The sequence below is a fragment of the Carcharodon carcharias genome, chromosome 12, assembly GCF_017639515.1.
Source record: "Carcharodon carcharias isolate sCarCar2 chromosome 12, sCarCar2.pri, whole genome shotgun sequence".
In the NCBI taxonomy this organism is placed as follows: Eukaryota; Metazoa; Chordata; class Chondrichthyes; order Lamniformes; family Lamnidae; genus Carcharodon; species Carcharodon carcharias.
The window spans coordinates 34,223,328-34,243,415 of NC_054478.1; positions in this window are offsets into that span (position 1 = coordinate 34,223,328).

Sequence of the window (20,088 nt, forward strand, 5' to 3'; positions counted from 1 at the left end):
GGAGGCTCATGTAATAGGAGGATCAGTGTCAAATTGGATTAAAAAATTGGCTTGTACAGAAAACAGTAAGTTGCGGTAAAAGGTTGTTTTTCAGGCTAGAGGCCTGTAGACAGTGATATTCCCCAAGGTTCAATGCTACGTTGACTTGGATATTGCAATGCAAAGTAAAATTTCAAAATTTACCAATAATATCAAATCTGGAGGTGTGGCAAACAGTTGAGAACGGTGCCAAGCAAATACAACAGGGCACAGATAAGCCAGCAGACAAGTGGCAGGTGGAATTTAATACAGAGAAGCTGAGGTGATGCATTTTGGCAGAAGGGGTAGGGGGAGGCAATATAGAATTAATGGCGCAGTTTTAAACAGTTTGCAGGGACCTGGGGTGCATGTAAATAGATCTTTGAAGGTGGCAGAACATATTGAGATAATAGTTAGCAAAGCATAAGGGATCTTGTGCTTCATAAATAGGGCGTATTAAGTACAAAAGCAGAGAATTTATGCTGAATTTTTTTCCCAAAAAAAACCCCTGATTAGGCCACAACTAGAGTATTCCAGTGCTGGCCACCACACTTTAGGAAGCATGTGAGGGTCCTTGAGAGGACACATAGGACATTTACCAGAATGGTTCCAAGGATGAGGGATTTTAGCTATAAGGTTAGGTTGGAAAAGCTGGGGTTGTTCTCCTTGCAGCAAAGGACATTCAGTGGAGATTTGATAAAGATGTGCAAAATAGTGTAGACAAAGAAGAGCTGTTCCCATTAACTAATGTTACAAGGACTAGGGGACAAAAGTTTGGGGTTTTGTGCAAGAGAAGGGGGTTGTTGGGAAGAATTATTTTTACACAGTGAACTAGAAATCGCTGCCTGCGAGAGTGGTGAAAGTGGAAACAATCAATGGTTTCAAAAGGAAATTAGGGCAGTTGAGAGAAACAAATTGGCAGGACTACAGGGGGAAAGAGACTGACTGAAAACCATCATGATCTTGAAGGGCTGAAATTTTCTGGCCCCATTGGCGTCATGCATCATGACGGGCAGTAGGGGGGGTGCAATATGGCAAGAAGGCCACAGTTGGTTTCATGCCATTGTGAAACTAGTTTGTGATTGTCTGCTCCACCCATCATTGGTGAGCCATGTTCACTGCTGCATGATTTCAATACTTTAACATCTCATTATACATCCTGTTCGCTGGAATCATCCCCCTACGCTGGATTATCCGGGCACGTCATAACTGTACGTTAGCGACGTCCACCTGGCTAGCTGCACTTCGCTCGGGACTTCAAGGTTTGGTTGCCTACCTTGCTTCAGGCAGCGCTCACAGTCATCAGCACCGGGCTTTGGAGGCAGCACCATATCACTTTTAGGGGGGCTCATGGGCAGATCTCTATCTACCAGATCAGCCGTAATTCAGGGGTGGCTTTTCAATGGCTGCAGGGCTAGGGCTTGCTTGAGGAAGTGGGAGGAGTTGCCTCAGGCAAGGAAAGAAGCTGCAGGGTGAGGGCTGTACTGGGGAAGGGCGTTATCCCAGGGCGTGTATGGGCCACATGTTGATCTGTGCCATTGGCCTCAAGGTGGTGAGGGCTGAGGAGGCTGTCTCCAGAAGAGATGAGGCCAGATGTGAGGGTGTATGTGAGAGAGTAAGTAGCGATGTCCCTTGAACTGGCAGTGAGTGAGATCCAGTGAATGTGTGATGGGCTTGTGAGTGTGTGAGTTTAGAGTGATGAGATGTTTGCCTTAATCTGACGGCACGAATGAGATTATCCATCCATTTTCTGCACTGGATGGCCGATCTTTTGTGTGCAGCATTGGCACTGACCACCACTGCCACCAGCCTCCCAAGCTGGAGTGGTGAGACTAATAGGTCTTCTGTAGCCAGAGCAAGGGTAGAGGACATCTTGGTGGGCCTCCACAGTGTCTAGAAGGCGGCCCAGGGATGCGCCACTGAACTGGGGGGTCTACTCGCTGCTTGGCTTTTGGGGCCATGTCTTCACTGGAGCAGTTGTGGGCTGTAAGCATTGAGAAATGAGCACGTAGCTGCAGTTTAAATATGGTGCCCTGCATAAGGAAACGGTGAGTTAATGGTGTCGCTGGCAAATCAGAGGCCACCTGCCAGCGAGAAGGCGTGTTTCCTGTGGCTGGATAATTAACGAGGTGGGAATGGGATGATATGGCGTGAAAACCCGCCATTGAGGCTGGCGGATAAAATGACTGTTTTCTTACCCGATACCACACTTTGCGCAAACTTATGATGACTCCACCCTATAGCAGTTCTGTAAAATAATTTTGAATGATCATAGAATAAAACAGCACAGAATAAGGCCATTCAGCCCATCAAGTTTGTGTCAGCTCTTTTGAAGAGCAATCCAGTTAGTCCCACTCCCTTGCTCTTTCCTCACATCTCTTCATTTTTTTTCCTTCAAATCGCTATCCAACTTCCTTTAGAATGCTACTGTTGAATCTGTGTTCATCACACATTGAGGTACTCTATTCCAAATCCAAACCACTAATAAGAAAAATGTTTTTCTTCTTCTTTTGCCAATTGTTGACCATTCATCTTTTTTTATTCAATTATGGGATGTGGGCATCCCTGGCTAGCCCAATGTTTATTGCCCTTCCCTAGTTGCCCTTGAGAAGATGTTGCTGAGCTACCTTCTTGAACTGCTGCAGTCCATGTGGTGTTGGTGCACCCACAGTGCTGTTAGGAAGGGAGTTCCAGGAATTTGATCCAGTGACAATGAAGGAATAGCAATATATTTCCAAGTCAGGGCGATGAGTGGGTTGGCGGGGAGCTTCCAGATAGTGGCATTCCCATGTGTTTGCTGCCCATGTCCTTCCTGATGGCAATGGTCGTGGGTTTGGAATAAAGGCCAGGATTTTTCCTATGCCGGGTGGGCTGGACAGGAACGGATGCAGGTGGGTGCGGAGCCGATCGCCGCCCATGATTGGCAGTGCGCTACCAGTTTATGGGGGCGGTAGCGCTACCTGTGCAGGTTGGAGGAGGAGAGAGAGTCAGGGCCAGCGCTCTTTCGTGCATTCGTGTGAAACGAGTGCAGCAATCTGCCTGAGGCATGGAGCTGTCGCGGGGAGATTGAATGGATAATAAAACCGTTTAACAAATGACGTAAAAATTTATTTAAACATGTGCCCCCTCATGTGACAGTGTCACATGAGTGGGGACATGTTTGCAAAGGTGGCAAAATGTATTTATTTATTTTATGAAAGCTTCAGGAAACCTCATCCTACCCGTGGATGAGGTTCCCTAAAAAACGTGAAGGCCGTCTGGGCTTTAATCCTGCCCACCAACCTTAAGGTTGAACAGGCAGCATTCTTAACTACTTTAATTAATTTCTTAATGACCTTAATAGGCCATTGACATTTTGGTGGGCACGCAGCCAAACAAAATATTGCACATCATTTTACACCTCAACATTATCAGGCCCGCCCCCGCACGCCGACTGGAAGATTCTGCTCAAAAAGATTCTATGTTTTGATAAACTTGGAGGTGTGCTGTGGTTCTGTTCATTTGATTACAGGGGCTATGTTTTTATCATGTTTTAAGCTGAGCTTTGTTTCTATAAACATGACTGTTGATTCTACTCTTATCCTTATGGTTAAGTTGATAAAACTGTGGATATCTTGTAATTGCCATACTAATCCCTGTCAAAGGGAAGGAAGGAAGGGGGGAACTTGTGTCTGAGCTGCCTCTGCAGCTAACATTTAAAGCGGCATTGTCCAATACATTGGCTGCATATGGCTAATTGGGAATCTAGATTAGGCTAATTACCTTTATGATTCATCAATGGAAAATGAGTCATAGACATTGTCGTTTGACATGTAACCTCAAAACTCATGTTTCCATGGCATAAGCATGTGTACTTTAACCTTATTGCGTAACTGTTGGTAGAGTTGTAAGATTAAAAGCCGCGTGTATACTTTATATTTTTGATGGCTTTAGGCTTGGTTAATCAATAAATATGGTTTGTCCATTAAATAATTAATGTAGCTGTGGAATGCTTTGGTAGCATCTGGAATTAATCCTTGTTGTGTCAGTCATCCTTGCTGAATTGCTGGGAGCACCACTAATTCTTCCTTGGCATTTTCCACCCTCATGCTGTGCCATGGCTTTGCTTTCCTGGTAATCAAGATAGATGTAGGGGCCCTTTTCAAGGTGAAGCCATAAAACCTGCAACAGATAGCAATTACGCTGAAAATCCTCGAGGGAAGGAAATTGCACAAGACTAGTTTTTGGTCAGACACGTGGAAACACTCAATGATTGAGTATCATCAACTTTTAATAATAGTTCTAGTTATGGCCATTTGGCCCATATTAGCTTATCCGTCCAGAAAAAGCCTGCATTTTTATACAGATTTAGCCAAAAAAATTCTTCAAGGTTTAAGGCACAATTTTAACCTGGAGTTGGAATTTCAAGAGCCGCTCAAATCAGAAGACAGCAGGAACAGAACAACATACCAATGAGTAAGTCTCCTGCCCATCAGGTTTCTGCTGAACAAGTAGAGAATTAAGAATCATCCTCCGCCATTTCTGCCAACTCCAGCATGATGCCACCACCAAACACATCTTCCCTTCATCCCACCTGGTGGCATTCCGCAGGGATTGTTCCCTCCGGGACACCCTGGTCACTTCTCCATTACCCCCTACACCTCAACTCCCTCCCACAGCACCTTCCCATGCAACCGCAGAAGGTGCAACACCTGCCCCTTTACTTCCCCTCTTCTCACCATTCAAGGGCCCTAACACTCCTTTCAAGTGAAGCAGCATTTCACTTGCACTCCCCTCAATTTAGTCTACTGCATTTGTTGCTCCCCATGCGGTTTCCTCTACATTGGAGAGACCAAACGCAGACTGGGTGACCGCTTTGCAGAACGCCTTCAGTCTGTCCGCAAGCATGACCCAGACCTCCCTGTTGCTTGCCATTTCAACACTCCACCCTGCTCTCATGCCCACATGTCCGTCCTTGGCTTGCTGCATTGTTCCAGTGAAGCTCAACGCAAACTGGAGGTACAGCACCTCATCTTCTGCCTAGGCACTTGACAGCCTTCCGGACTGAATATTGAGTTCAACAATATTAGATCATGAACTCTCTCCTCCATCCCCACCCCCTTTCCGATCCCCCCCCCTTTTTTTTCCAATAATTTATATGGATTTTTCTCTTCCCACCTATTTCCATTATTTTTAAATGTATTTCCATCCATTCTTTTATCGCTACCTTTCAGCCTATTTCGATCCCTTCCCTTCCCCTCACCCCACCCCCATTAGGGCTATCTGTACCTTGCTTGTCCTGCTTTCTACCCTTAATTAGCACATTCCTTAGATAATATCACCACCTTCAACACCTCTTTATCCTTTTGTCCATGACATCTTTTGGCTATCTCCACCTATCACTGGCCCTCTATCCAGCTCTACCACCCCCCGCCAAACCATCTTATATTTCATCTCTTTTATATTTTTACTTAGTTCTGTTGAAGAGTCATACAGGCTCAAAACGTTAACTCTGTTCCTCTCCGCAGATGCTGCCGGACCTGCTAAGTTTTTCCAGATATTTTTATTTTTGTAGAGGATTAACATCATCCCTTTAGAATCACCCCACCATGATTTGATCAAGGGTTAAAACCTATCATTTGACTTACAACAATCAATCATTGATTATTTTTATACCTATGTGATGCCTTAAATATTTTTCATGTCTTTGTCATCCTGCATTGTAAGAGTTGGTTGGCAGCACTCTTATCTCTGAGTCAGAAGGTTGTGGGTTCAAGTTCCACTCTAGGAATTATACACAACCTAGGCAGGCAGCAATGGGGGATTGCTGCATAACAGAGGTGCTGTCTTTTGGGTGAGATGCTAAGCTATAAGGATGGAATTGTCCCGGATTTAAACTGTGTGGTAGCGGGTGGGAAAAACAACGGTCACAATGGCGGCTTCTCACACTGAATCCTGCCACGTTAATTATGCATTCCGGGGAAACATGCCGTTTCGATGGCGGGTGCACTTTCACTTGCCTGCCACGCCATAACCTCACACCAGTCGCTGCATATAAAGTGCAGCCGCACGCATATCTCTCAGTGCTTCCAGTCCATTAGTGCTCCACAGAAGACATAGCCCCGAAAGGCAAGAAGACTTCAGCACTCCCCCCCACCACCCCAGTTTAATGACGCCTCCCTGTGCCTTTTGGACACTGTGGAGTCCTGCCGCAATGTCCTCAGCCCCTGTTCTGGCCGCAGGATGTGCAGAAACATCACCAATCCAGCATGGGAGGTGGTGGCAGTGGTGGTCAGCGCCAATGCCCTACAAAAGAGGACAGGCACCCACTGCTGAAAAAGGATAGGAAGGATACCTCCAGGGTAAATCACTCTTCTCATCACTCTCAACTCACTCACTCACAAACCCATCACAGATCCAAAGGGGTCTCTTTCACTGCCGGTTCACCATTCACTCTCTCATACACACCTTCATTGTCCTCAACCCATCTGTGGGACCACTCACCACCCACATATTCCATGCATACTTATCATCGGGCATGGCAGGCGTCCTGCTTTACACTGTCTCCATCTCTATTTACGCAGAGGAGACTGGCACACAACAACAGGGAGAGGCTGCAAACTGGTGGAGGAATACCTGAAATCAAGGTCTTCACGGACTTTGAAAACAGAGCCATCCAGCTGGCTGGTGAGGATCTGAACCAGTCCTGTGCTGATGGTAAGGTTGGCGCTGCTCTACCAAGTGAGGATCCAGCCATACAACATCCATCAGGCAACCATGCTGTGAGTGATGTGTCCTGTTTCACAGGCCACTGCCATGCACTAATTATCTTGTCCTTGCTTTTGCAGGCACATCTGGGAAATAGCCAATGGAGTGCACAATACATGGCCTCTGATCAATCTCTGAAGAGCAATCTGATGGCAACTTCATTGAAGACCCATCACAGTGCTCACTCACATGCTTCATCAGCGCAGAGACACACACCTCAGTGGGACCTAACTCTAGAGTACCTTTGGGATCACAATCCAGTGAGCACATCGCATTGTCTGATCCACAGCATGCAGCATCAGGGACTCCCCAGGTCTCCAGCATTTGGAGGACTGCTGGAGGCCAGACATGTGCTGAGCCTGAGTCAGATGACGAGCCTCTGGACTCTGTCATACCTCAGTTGCTGGAGCTGCAAAGGCAAGCTCGGGAACATCAGGAAGGGATGTCTGCTGAATTCCTCAGGTTGAAAGGTACAATGGAGGAGCCTGTCCGCCTTCAGGCTGAGGTCATAGCGCTGGCAAGCCAACGCACTGAGGTCAACACTGGTAGGATGGCGGCCACCATGGAGACCCTGGTCCAGGACATTGCTCCTGCACTGCTGCATGGGGTCAACTCCGTCACTGACGCTATAGTTGGCCTCCAATAGTGTGTAAGTGAGTGAGATGCAGGGCAGCTCGATCTCGCTTCAGCTACCCCCTCTCCTCAAGGACTCAGCCAGGGGCCCTTGTGCACCCATAGAGAGGAGGATCAGCAGGTGCTCACACTGTGGCCATCCACCCAGAAGATTCCGGGAGTGTCCGGCCCATCTGAATCCCTTCTTCCTGTGACCCCAGCAGCTCAGCTCCACAGGCCAAGGATGGTGCCACTGCCACACGGCAGGACCCTGAAAGCAGGCCAGGGCCCTCAAGGTCTCAACTCTCCAGAGGATGCCTGCCAAGGTCATCACAGACAGGATGTAGCTGTCAGCAGGCTGCCTCCACCTCCACTGTGGATGTCAGGGGAGCACCAAGACGTAGCGGCAGGATTAGGAAGATTAAGAAGGTGTAGCTGCACAGCCTGGGCATGAGTGTTAATTACTTGTACAAAATGTTCACTATTGTAAATAAACTCCCAAGAATGTCTCCCTGCCTATGGCTCCTTGTTCTGATGAGCAGTGTTCGTGTCGCTCAGATGTGAAACCTTGGTTCCTGCACAAGATAAAGGCAGTGTCTCAGTCCAGGGCCTCTTCCCTGTGCCTTGTGCAGCCTTCAGACCAAAGTGATGGTCCGGCCTCACACTCCCTGGACACATTACTGATGCCTGCACCTTGATGGTTCTTGTCATTGCTGCCAGAATGTCACGGGCCGGAGTTCCGTCATTCTCTCTGTTTGCTTTCAGCATCTTTAGAGTGGGTCTGGCCCCCATCCTGTCAGCTCTGTGACCAGTGACAGTGTGCTCCTAAAGAGGTCAGGTGCTGAAGGCTGACAAAGGATCAGGTGCATTTAAAGTTTAATGGCTGCGTCTCCACGATATGACCCCAATCACAGAGAGCAAGCAAGCTGCCCTCGGCCAGGCAGGAGCCAGTCATTCTCAGAGGCAATGTGAAGGTCTATGGAGTGTCCTGACTGCACATCGTCATCATCGTCCTGGAATCAAGTGATTATTAGGTTCTGTACTATGTCTTCATGACAGGACCATCATCACCAAAGGTATGTGCGTTGCCATAAGCCAGACTGGAGTCAAATGTTCACAGATGTAATATGAGGATCAATGGTGTCTCCCCACTGCATGTTGTCATCAACCTCCACAAATCTAGCAGCTAGAGGGCATCTGCCTCGCCTGGCCAGTGTAATGGCCTCATCGCCGTCATCATTGCCTCTGAGGACTTCTTCACCCTCATCCCCATCGATGTCCTCCTCATTGGAGAAGACCCCAGTTCCTCCATCTCCTCCTCAGCCAGCTCCTCTCCCCATTGCAGCACCAAGTTGTAAAGGGTGCAGCACATGACAATAATACACGACACCCTCTGTGGTCTATATTTCAGGGCCCCAATAGATCGGTCCAGGCACTGGAACCTCATTTTCAGCATCCCTATGGTTTGGTGCAAGTTGCAGCATGGCCCTCATTATACCTTTACTCTTCTGCAATCTGAGGCTGCCACACAGGTGTCATCAGCCATGTCCTCTGCGAGTAGGCCTTGTCCCCGAGAAGCCATCCCTGCAGCATCTGTGGACCCTGGAAGACGTCAGGGATCTGTAACCGACTGAAAACGCAGCAGCCATGGACACTCCCTGGACATCAAGCGCAGGCCTGCAGGATGTGTTTCTGGTGGGTGCACACCAGCTGCGTATTCAGCGAATGGAAGCCCTTGCTGTTGACATAGTTGACTGCTTATTGCAACAGAGAACTGAGCGCCTTGTGAATGCAGTTGATGGCACCCTGCACCTGTGGGAAACCTGAGATCTGGGAAAGTCCAGTTGCTCTTGCATCCTGGCTGTCCTGGTCCCAGACTAAATGCACAAAATTGTGTGACCTCACAAGGATGGTGTCCGTGACCTCACAGATGCATTTGTGGGTGGAGGCTTGTGATGTCCCACTGGGGTCACCTGTGGAGCCCTGAAAGGAACCACTGGGGTAAAAATTGAGCACCACGGTCGCTTTCACAGCCATTGCCCTCCATGTTCTCATGGCGCCAAATCCTGCAGTAGCTGGCAGATATGACTGACCAGTTCCCTAGATGTATGCAGTATTTGGGATGCTGGTTCTCAGTCATATTCAGGATTGAAAGGCGACATCTATAGACTCTGAGTGCCTACCAGCCCCTTCCTCCTGAAAGAGCTGCTCCTCCTTCTGCCCAGCCAGGCACCTCCGTCGCTCTCTTCCCCTTTGTCTTTGCTCTCTGTAAGCCATGAGGCATACAACTAGGTCACCTGGCTCTATGTTCCTGATGCACTCCTCCTGCAGGATGAAACAGAGAGATGTGTGAGTCAGCATGGGTGTTCTAAAAACCTCTCTTGGTTAAGTCTGAAGGTCCTGTAACGTATCCCAGAGATTGTTGGCCACCAATTGGATGGCCAGAGATTACTGCACTGCATGGCTGCCCAAAACCCCCCCACCTCCACCCCACTCCACCTGACCGATTGGCGGCAGATTTGCCACTGGACCCCATGCTGTGCTCTCAGCTCAGGCAAAGGCATTCTCCTAACCCATGCTGCAAGGCTGCCCTGTTAGCTTGAACCCTGGGGTAGACTGGTCCAAATTGGAATGATGACTTTGCAAGGGGCTGTGAGTGCCTCCACCAGTGACTGCTCCATGGCCAGCTTTAGCAAGGAGACTGTACAATGTGCCGAGTCATCCAACTGTTCTGCAGTCCACTAAAACGCTCATTGGTTTACAGTCAGTGCCTGAGGGGTGAACAGCTGTGGACCACTTGGTGGCACATTCATGCCTCTGCGTTGCTTGAGTGGGCAGATAAACTAGAGGTCCAACACCAAGCATGTTAATGTAGCTGCATCTGAACTGTCTCAGCTGCAGAGGAATGGTCACTTTATACAATGTTTCCTGATACGTGGCTGCTTCCCACAACCTGACCCCACACTTGCTTGTCCACTACCATCAACTGCAGGGCAGCCCTTTCCCCCAACCCCAAAACTCACCTCAACTGCAGGGCGGCCTTTGCCCCCCTGATTTACCTCAACCTTGAAGCCCAATAGGCAACCCTTGCAAGTGCTGCACAACGTTACTGTGCACTCACCTCCAAGTTGCCCTTGAAGTGCAGCCTGCCAAGTGCACACCTTGTATGTGCTCTTGTGAAACACGTCTGCGTGCAGTCACGCTGACCTGCTTGGACGATCCAGCGGGGGGTGGGGGGGGTGATTCTGGCAGGCTGGCCTAATAATGATATGCATATCTATTCCAATGAGGTTCCCGGTGTCCGATGGTGGGAAACGTGGCCTGCCATTTACGGTTAGAATGGACGATCGCAAACTGGCTTCACGACATTGAGAAAATGATTTTTGGCCTTCTCGCCATATTGTCCTCTCACACCGCCGAACACGCCCGACGCCAGCGGGCACGGAAAATTCTGCCCTAAGACTCTGTTCTGCTCTCTTGGGTGGATGTAAAAGATTGAATGGCATTATAGCAAAGGAAGAGCAGGGTCTGTAAATTTCCCTTTTGTACTGGCCATTATTTATCCTTCAAGCAACGTTATAATAAACGGATTATCTGATCATTATCACATTGCTGATGTGTGGGAGTTTGCTGTGTGCAAATTAGCTGCTGCTTTTCCGACATTAAAATAGTGAATACAATTTTAAAGTATTTAATTGACTGTAAAGTGCCTTGGGACATCAAGTGGCCATGAAAGGTGCTATATAAATGCAAGCCTTTTATTCATTATGTAGGTGCTATTCCCAATGAGACACTTAAGTAAGTGTTGCTTTTTTCTACCGGTGCCAACACGTTCAGCATTGGCAGCTAAACAAAGGCTCCACTAAAGAGACTGTTATTCTATTTCCCAGATTACTTAAAGGAGAATCAAGTGTAGTGAATAAGTAGTAAATTTCCCATGTTTAGTCTAGGTACCTTTCATTAAAAGCAGCTATAAATATTTGCAGTCATGAGAAGGTGTGTGCCACCATTCACTATGTTAAAGTATAGTTTGCACTAATATGTCCTAATATATAAAATGTACTAATATCACTCTGTCAATGAATTGCTGCAATGCTAAAAAGTAAGCAGAGGAGACAGCTCATTGACAGCATGGTGCTATGATGCTGTCTATTACAAGAAACAACTTTAGCTTAGCACAACTGACTTTTCATTAAGGGTCACAGCCCCCGATATCGTAATACTCGGCAAACACTACCATGAACACCACTTTATAGAGCAATGGGAGTGATTTCATAGTTTTTATGCAACCCTTCCACTTACTGCACAGAGGTTGATGAAATCGTTCTTCACCCTCACATACATTAGCTTTCAGTAGCTCCCAGTTTACAAACTCTATCTTGCAGACCACTTGACTCACCCAGTCTGCACCTAATCGGTTGTGAACCTGATAATACTCAAAGGGGGGCCTTTGTTCTCCCCCATTGATCAGTATACTGAAAGTGATGAATTTATTAAACTTCCAAAGTAATGTCTCTGCGACCAAGTCAAACAGATTTAAAAAAGGAGACATTAATATTGACATTCTGAGGGCATGTTTGGTCCTGCTGTTTGGTATTACATTTTCAGACAGGGGCTCCATAGTTCATAATCTGCTTACCTCCAACACATTCCTACTTGACTAATCCCCTTAAGTGGGCTCCAGTCTATACAGATACTTAAATAGCTATCAGCATTGCCGAGAAGTCAAGAGGAGCTGTATGCAAAAAAAAAAAATAGTCTGTTTCTCCTATCTGCAAAATTTATCATCTCCTGGCACTGAGCCCATTGGAGAGATGAGCACTCATTATTATATACCTTTGATCAAAAGTTGGCTGGGGGTAGATTGTGACACTTTTGTTTTTGTTATGATCAATGCAAATAAGCTTGTAATAACGTTGCTTTCCTGAGGAAACATTGCTTTTATTAGATCTGTGATATTTTCCCTCCCAGGAAATTCAAATTGGTAAAATATATCCATAAACTGAGCGTGCCAGAAATAAACGTATCATGCAGATAGAAGCACTAAGTTAGTATTCTATTTGTACAAAGTTAGAAACTTTGTGTCCGATAGCTTCAGTCCCCGTTTCATGTTGAAGTAATTATGCTCATGTTTTTAACTTATAGAGATCATTTCTCCAGCAAAGAACATCTGTTCACTCAATTTTTCCACATTTCACAACAGATTGTTAATTCTAAATATCTCTCTTGGGCTGAAAATGATCTGTTTCTGTAATTCTTATCCCCTTTCACAAAAGCATGACTTTCAGCCAAAGCTCTTCCCAAAGTTATTTCACTGCACTCCTTTCAAAATTAGCCAGATTGTAACTCTCTTCACTGCAGCGCATGAGAATTTAGGGTGGTGCTCTCAGCTATTATCCCTCCAAGCCCAAGGATTATTCCATTATATCTTTACCCTTGTTACCAATTTGATAAAGTCAACATTTTGTTCCTTGTGATGGTTTGTATTACTGATTGATTGGAATCATGCGCTGGAATACTGGCCCATCAAAGCTGGGAAGGGAGGCAAACAGGGCCTGAAACTACTGGAACCAGCTGCCGTGCCGGTTTCCCGACCCCATTCCTGGTGCTGGCATTTTGGCTGAGTTGGGTTCGGAGGTCAGGATGGTCATCTGCCCCTATGAGTTGGGCAGTCAATTAGGCTCATTAAGAGCTTTGACAAAGGTAATTGTCGGAGGCTGACTGGAATATTCCAGTCAGCCTCTGCTTTCCTGATGTATCAGGGGCAGGCGGTGGGTAGTGGCAGGCTGGGTTTCTGACATGCTGGGCAGGCCTATAGGCCCTCCCTGCCTGCCAGAGTCGGATACAGCCTAAAGTTGCCCTGCAGAGGGGCTGTCCCCAACCCACCCCCACACAGTGGTGGCCTGGCTGCTTTCTCTATTTTTAATTAAAAATTTTTAAAAGTGGCTGAGATGGCACCTTCGTGTTGAAACACCCTCTCAGTTATATTGCGGCCATGTGCTCCACCTGAAGCTGGAAGTCCTCTGATTGGCCCTCCTGTTTCGAGAACTTGCCTGCCCTCCTTAATTTGGGCAGGGGACCTCTGTCCATGCTAATTAAGGGGCTGGCAGGGCAAAATTCCATTGAGTAAATGTTTTCCCCTGGGGCAGTTCAGGACCTGGAAACAGTCCCATCTCCCGATTCACACCCCAAAGCAAAAGCTTAGCCCAATATGCCCCTTTCTTGCGTATAGCAAACATTTACTGTCAATGTCACGTTTATTCCCGGTAACCTACCCCGCACTGTGAAAATGCCCCCATTATAAAAGATCAAATTCTCACACTCACCATTGACATGGGAGATCTGCTACCATGTTGACCTCCACTCAACTCCACTCAACCTTTGGCTTGATTTTAACTTGTCCTGCCTGACAGAAACCCAGGGTGGGATTTTCCTGCTCTGCCCGCCGCTGGGATCGTCTGGTCCCGCCACAAGCCAATGGAGTTTTGGCTGGCCTGCAGCACCACGTGGTGGGCCCTGTCTCAGTGGGGCGGGAAAATTCCAGCCCAAGAGAAAAGGTTAGTTAAAATGGAGTAGGGGGTTTATCCGCTCCATTCCCGCCTTGATCTGGCCGACTCCAATTTTAACTCATAGGCAGCAAGAATTTCCTCCTAGAAACTCTGTATCCTCTTTAAATTTACAAATTGAACGCCGATGTCAGCATCAGAATTTTAATCTGCAATTTTAACCTGAGCCATGAGTGGGGCGGAGAGTTGTAGGGCTGGGCTTTATGGAGCTGGCAAAGGTCTCTGCCACTGTGGCTGAAAGTTAGGGCAGAGGGGTCGGGGTGCAAACCCACTTCGACGGTCAGCGGGGATCCAGGGCTGCACCTTGTTGATAGCAGCCAATTAATGACTGCCGTCTGGCCTCAAGAGCTGCCGGCCAACCAAGGGCTGGCAGCCTTTGCAGTGTCAGCAGCGCCACCGCTCATGGTGGCCATTGCTGGGGCTGCACCTGCAGGAATAGGTTGCATCAAAGGCCGTGGACTCTCACAATTGGATAATTGAGTGCCCAAAAGGTAGGCACTGACACCACTGGAGCTCACCAGGAGGCTGCCAGGGTTCAGCTGACAGTCTCTCTACTTGGCAAAGGGCCCCTCTGCAGCCACAGCAAGAGGCAGGAAGAGACCCCTGATTGGCCATATAATTGGCTCAATTGGACTCCCTGCAGGGTGCCCACCTGCCATCTTTCTCACTTCTGGCAAGTGGCATGGCTGCGGGATGGTGATGGGGAAACCAGCACTGCCTTCTGATACAACTTGCCAGCCCCTCACCAAATGGGCGGTAAAATCCAGCCAAGCTAAACTTGCTGGGAACAGGAGCCAGGGCTAGAAGAGGGCCAGTAAGCTAAGCTTTGATTTCTTTTATTTTCCTTTTAGGTCAGGAAGAACAGGAGTGCTCTTTAGGACCCCATAAGGAAAACATGGGCCTCCTCCCCTTTGGGATTCCTCTTTGACCTTGGTTCCACACAGCTCCCCACTGCTTCACTGTTTGGGTGGTGTAGCTAGCAACAGAAGAAGCACAAGTCAAGACAAGCACCAGCTTCTGCTAGGCTTCTCTGGAGGTCCTGCTGGAGAAGCAAAGGGTGAGAGGGGAAGTTCTCTTCTTAGCCACTGCCGTATCCCCAAAGAACAAAAGTATGGAAAGAGGCAGTTCCAGGAACATCACACTCAGGATATAGATACAGTGCTTCAATGGCCTCACAAGAGTGCCAAGGATTAGCTCCACTTATTTCAGCTCTCTCAAAACACATGGCAACAGTTCTTTTCACCTACCCCCCTCACTCTCAAAAATCCCCTCTCCTCCATTACACCCTTCACCGACCAACACAAAGGTACACTATATTGTTTCTTATTCTCAATGTAGACACTCATTTCTAACATGTGCAGTTACTAGCACCATTCCCTTCAAGTTTGATTGCCTCTACACAATCATTAAGATCTCTCATGGCTCCATGGCTCCTTCCTCACTGCCTACTTCACACACTTGCATTCAATTCAACACTTTCCCCTTCTAATTTACTCTTGCTTCTTTTCCCACTTAGCATAACAAGCAGAAAGCCACCCCGCCTCCTCCCCACCACCCCTCACGACCACTCCTCCCCCTCCCCAGGCCCCTCATCCCCCTCCCCTCAACAAAAATTGAGGAAATGGTGGATTAGTGGTAATGTCATTGGACTAGTAATCCAGAGGCCCAGGCTAATGCTCTGGGGACATGGGTTCAAATCCCACCACTGCAGCTGGTGGAATTTAAATTCAATTACTAAATCTGGGATATAAATCTACTCTCAGTAATGGTGACCATGACAAGTATCATCGATTGTTACAAAAACCTGCCTGGTTCGCCCATGTCCTTAGGGAAGAAATTCTGCTTACCTGGTCTGGTCTACGTTTGACTCCACAACCACAGCAATGTGGCTGACTCTTAACAGCTGTCTGCCATGGCTTACTAAGCCAGTCAGTTCAAGGGCAGTTAGGGATGGGCAACAAAAGCTGGTCTTGTCATTGACCACCACATCCCATAAGAGTAGAGAAAACAAACTTCTGCATTCCCATTTGTGTGAGTCATTCTGTAACTTTTGCCATCTCTGTCCATGCACAATAACAGAGAAAGGACTAGGTACAAAGTAGGAGCAGCCAACTACATGGTGCCATTGGAACTGGAGCAGCAAGCACTGAGGTCACTGGTTCTGTAAAAACAGTCAGGGCATTTCAAGGCTGGAAGCTTCTGTGAACAGGATGTTACTTACATGCCTTCACGAACCTCCAGAAATGCATAAACATGCAGCTTGACTATACTGAGTTACATTGTGATGCCTGTCAACTGCTATTGTCCAGCATCTCAGTGCATTCATTGCTTTAGTCTTCTGAACAGCCAGACACCACTCAGAAGGAGAACCCTTCAGGGAGGTACCGTCATGCACTCCAACATTCCTAAGTAACAACACGGAGACTGATCCTGGCTGGGTGAGTTAGAGAGATCCGCACCTGTGAGACAGCCAGCACTTCCAGCCTATGTTGTGTTATCTCCCAGGGTATCAGCATTATGCAGTCTGCCATGGAGTGTAGGGTCTCCTCTCAGGATGACTGCAGATGTGCCCTCACAAAAGGTGTCAATAACCATGGCCTTTGGTGCAAGTTCAAATGGCTGCCTTGCAAATTCTGGGCTCAAACCTGTTCTCTGCCTTGGAGAGGCAGATGTCCACCTTGGACATGAACAAATTGGATCTCTTAAGGTATGACCCACCTTCTTCAGACTTCTCTCCCACAGATCAGTGGGAGCGTTTGCCCCCAGCCTCATGGGAGTGACAGTAAGGTATATAATTGCTTATGTTCACAGCCTAATTTCAAAGCCCAAAAGTTTCCTTTGTGTGGCCTGTTGGCACAATGTGTTTTCCCAATAGTGTAATAGTGCCCTATGAACTGATAGGATATAGGCTTCTGCTCTGTGATATCATAGGCTTGATAGAGCCATCAGAGTAGATATCAAATTAAACGTGTCTCCACCAGAAAGAGAAAGGGGTGAGTCAATCTGAGCCTCAATCATTTGAGCCCTACTAGCAGATTGCATCATTCTACTGGCAGGCAGCCAGGACAATGTTCTCAACCGAGAACCTAAAAGTTCTTAAACCAATTACTTAGCCAATGAATCATTCCCCAAAAAAACTATACTGTGCATTTCTTTTGTCATTCATCCTGCTGTATTTCAAACTCAAGCTCAGAAATCATCCACACCAAGTAGCATTGTTTTGTGCTGAATGTAACAATAATTTTTTAACTTTAAATCACGAGTGACCTTTATAGCAAAAATTGTTCAAAGCAAAATATGCTTAATTTTCTTTTCTCTATTATCACCCTGAGTTGTAAAATAGGTTGACAATGGAAATACATTGAGAAATGTATGGTTAAGCAAAAAACTATGCTTATCCCACATAACTGGAATGTATGGCTCGCATTGTGGGTGCCATTGCCGTAACTTTAGCAATACTGTAACCATGGAATAACAGTTTCATTACATTGGAATGTCTTCTATTTAACTGTAAAGTATTTTGTATTGAAGCACAGGATAACTGTGTGTAAGTTGTCATTACTGAATTTTGCTACAAGAGATCTGCCAGAGTGGAACTCTACAACTAATTAAACTTGGTTAAGACAATCCTTGCTGAAATAATAGTCATGCTTGTGAGTTCTGAACTTATTGTGGTTTGAAAAGCTTGAATCCTTCTTTTGTTGACTTAGAGTCCTGTTTCATCGAAAGACAGCAGTGCATGGTGGACAAAAATGATGCCATTTGCCAGTCAGCTGCACTGTGTAGTGGTAGATTATGATTTTACCTCATGGTTTCTCACCAAACTAGTGCCCCATTTTAAACAGGCCTGTTGATTGGTGGTGAGGTAGGTCCCCATCGTACGAGAGCATAAATGAGGGAAGAAAAGATTGTCTCTTTATACTTTGTATGAAATAATGAACATGTTTGGAACTGTTCACTCCACCTTTGAAACAGAAATATTTAAGTAAGTATAATGATTGGATTTATGATTTTGCTACAATTCCAATCAGATACTTCCCCCAGACAACAGTTTAGCTAAATCTCCCTCATGTTGATGCAACAGTCCTGGCAGCAGCTGAGAACATGTTTTCTGCCAACGGTTCTGCCCTTTCAGACAAGATGCCTAATATAACTAATGATGAAGAGGGAAAAACATAAATATGGGACAAGGCAGCAGTATGTTTGGATTGATCTTAATAGATTTTTTTAAAAAATCAAATGATTCAAGAGTTTTCAGATATTCTCCACCTCTCTTTCCACCTTTAAGGCACTCCTTAGAAACTACCTCTTTGACCATGTTTCTGGTCATCTGCCCTAATAACCTCTTATGTGGCTTGGTATCAAATTTAGTTTGACAACTCTCCTGTTTGATAACACCTTGGGACATTTTGCTATGTTGAAGGTGCTTTATAAATATAAGTTTTGCTGTTGTTGCTGGGTTGGTCACATTGTTTGGATGTCAGACATCGGGCTCCCAAAGCAGATCTTCTTCTCTCAGATCAGTCAGGGCAGATGTACCGGGGAGGACAGAAGAAGTGCTTCAAGGATGTGCTGTAAGCCAACGTGAAGGAATGCAACATTGGCATCAACTCCTGAGACACCATCGCCTTGGACCGAACCAGATGGTGGCAGAGTCTTTAGGAAGGATCCCAGTGTTTTGAGACCCAATGATGACAAATTGAAGAGGAAAAGGGAAAGTGTCGATAAGAACACACTATGACCCGAACTGATAATACACGACCAGACATCCCACATGACAACAAAGGTCCTCTGTGCCATAAAGTTCCAAATCGGCCTCATCAGCCATCTTTGGACTTATGGAAGACAATCACCCTGACTAGTGAGGGAATAACCAATAATTTAATACAATATAATATACTGAGGTTATTACTGACAATTAAAATGAAAATTAAAAAGATTCTTCCTGCTTGCAGGTACACATCATTTATTGGTGGTGATAAAGCTGAATATGCATATTGTATCATAGAATCATACACACAGAAGGAGGCCATTTGGCCCATCGTGCCTGTGTTGGATCTTAAGAAACAGCTATCAAATTAGTCCCAGTTCCCTGCTATTACCCCGTCCTGCAAAACTTTTCCTTTTCAAGCTTATATCCAATTCCTGTTGAAAGTTACCTCCGTATCAGCTTCTACCATCCTTTCAGGCAGTACAATCCAAATCATCACAACTCATTGCATAAAAAAATTCTCCTCAATGATTGAAACATATATTCCCAATTTGCTTCCAAGCAGTGGGTTAGAGAGAAGCTTTTGTGAAGAATTTTTCTTCGACGATATGGTGAGTTGACATGAGTGGGAATTGGGACGTGGAGGTCAATAGGCCTTAGAGGATCTTCCATCCATTAAAATTAAGTCATAAGATCTGCTATTATAATCTAAGCTTTGAATATGCTGCAACAAATCGAGGCAGCTACCAGTGGAGCAGAGACAGTTACAAAATGAAAGCTGCTCAATGTTGCAATTGAGCAGTAAAGGTTTACATAATGCATTTCCCTTTTTGACCCCATGTTCCACATTGTGCTACAGTAAGTTATTGCCCTGTTGTCCTATGACCACTGGAGTGAATGTGCGGTTTGAAGTAAATGTGGCCCAAAGGACATAGAGATATAGTCAGCCAGCTGTAAATAATTACTAAAATACATGCTGTAATTCTTTTCACAGCCTTAAAGTCATAGAACCATAGAGGTCTCCAGCACAGAAAAAGGCCCTTCGGCCCATCGAGTCTGCGCCGATCAAACCTTAGTCTTTAAGAATGTCAGTACTGGATGAGACTGTGATTAGCTGGAGAGCTATAGGCTTTGCATCTGTACATGGGCCTCCAATACTAGATTGAGGCAAATAATGCAGTTAGTTTATTACTTCTGAACTTTTTATTTCAGGATCCACATTCATTAAAGTAAAAGTTGAAGCAATTTATTTTTATCCTGTAGGCATTGATTACTGTGAGAGATGAGAAAAAGCTGGATTGTGATATTTAACTATCTGTGGCTTAGTTTTCTGAGATTTAATACGTGTGTAATTAAATTGCTATAACAAGGAGATTCAGATCCAGATGAACCTATTATTTATGCCTGTGATTGAGGCAACCCCTGCATAAAATG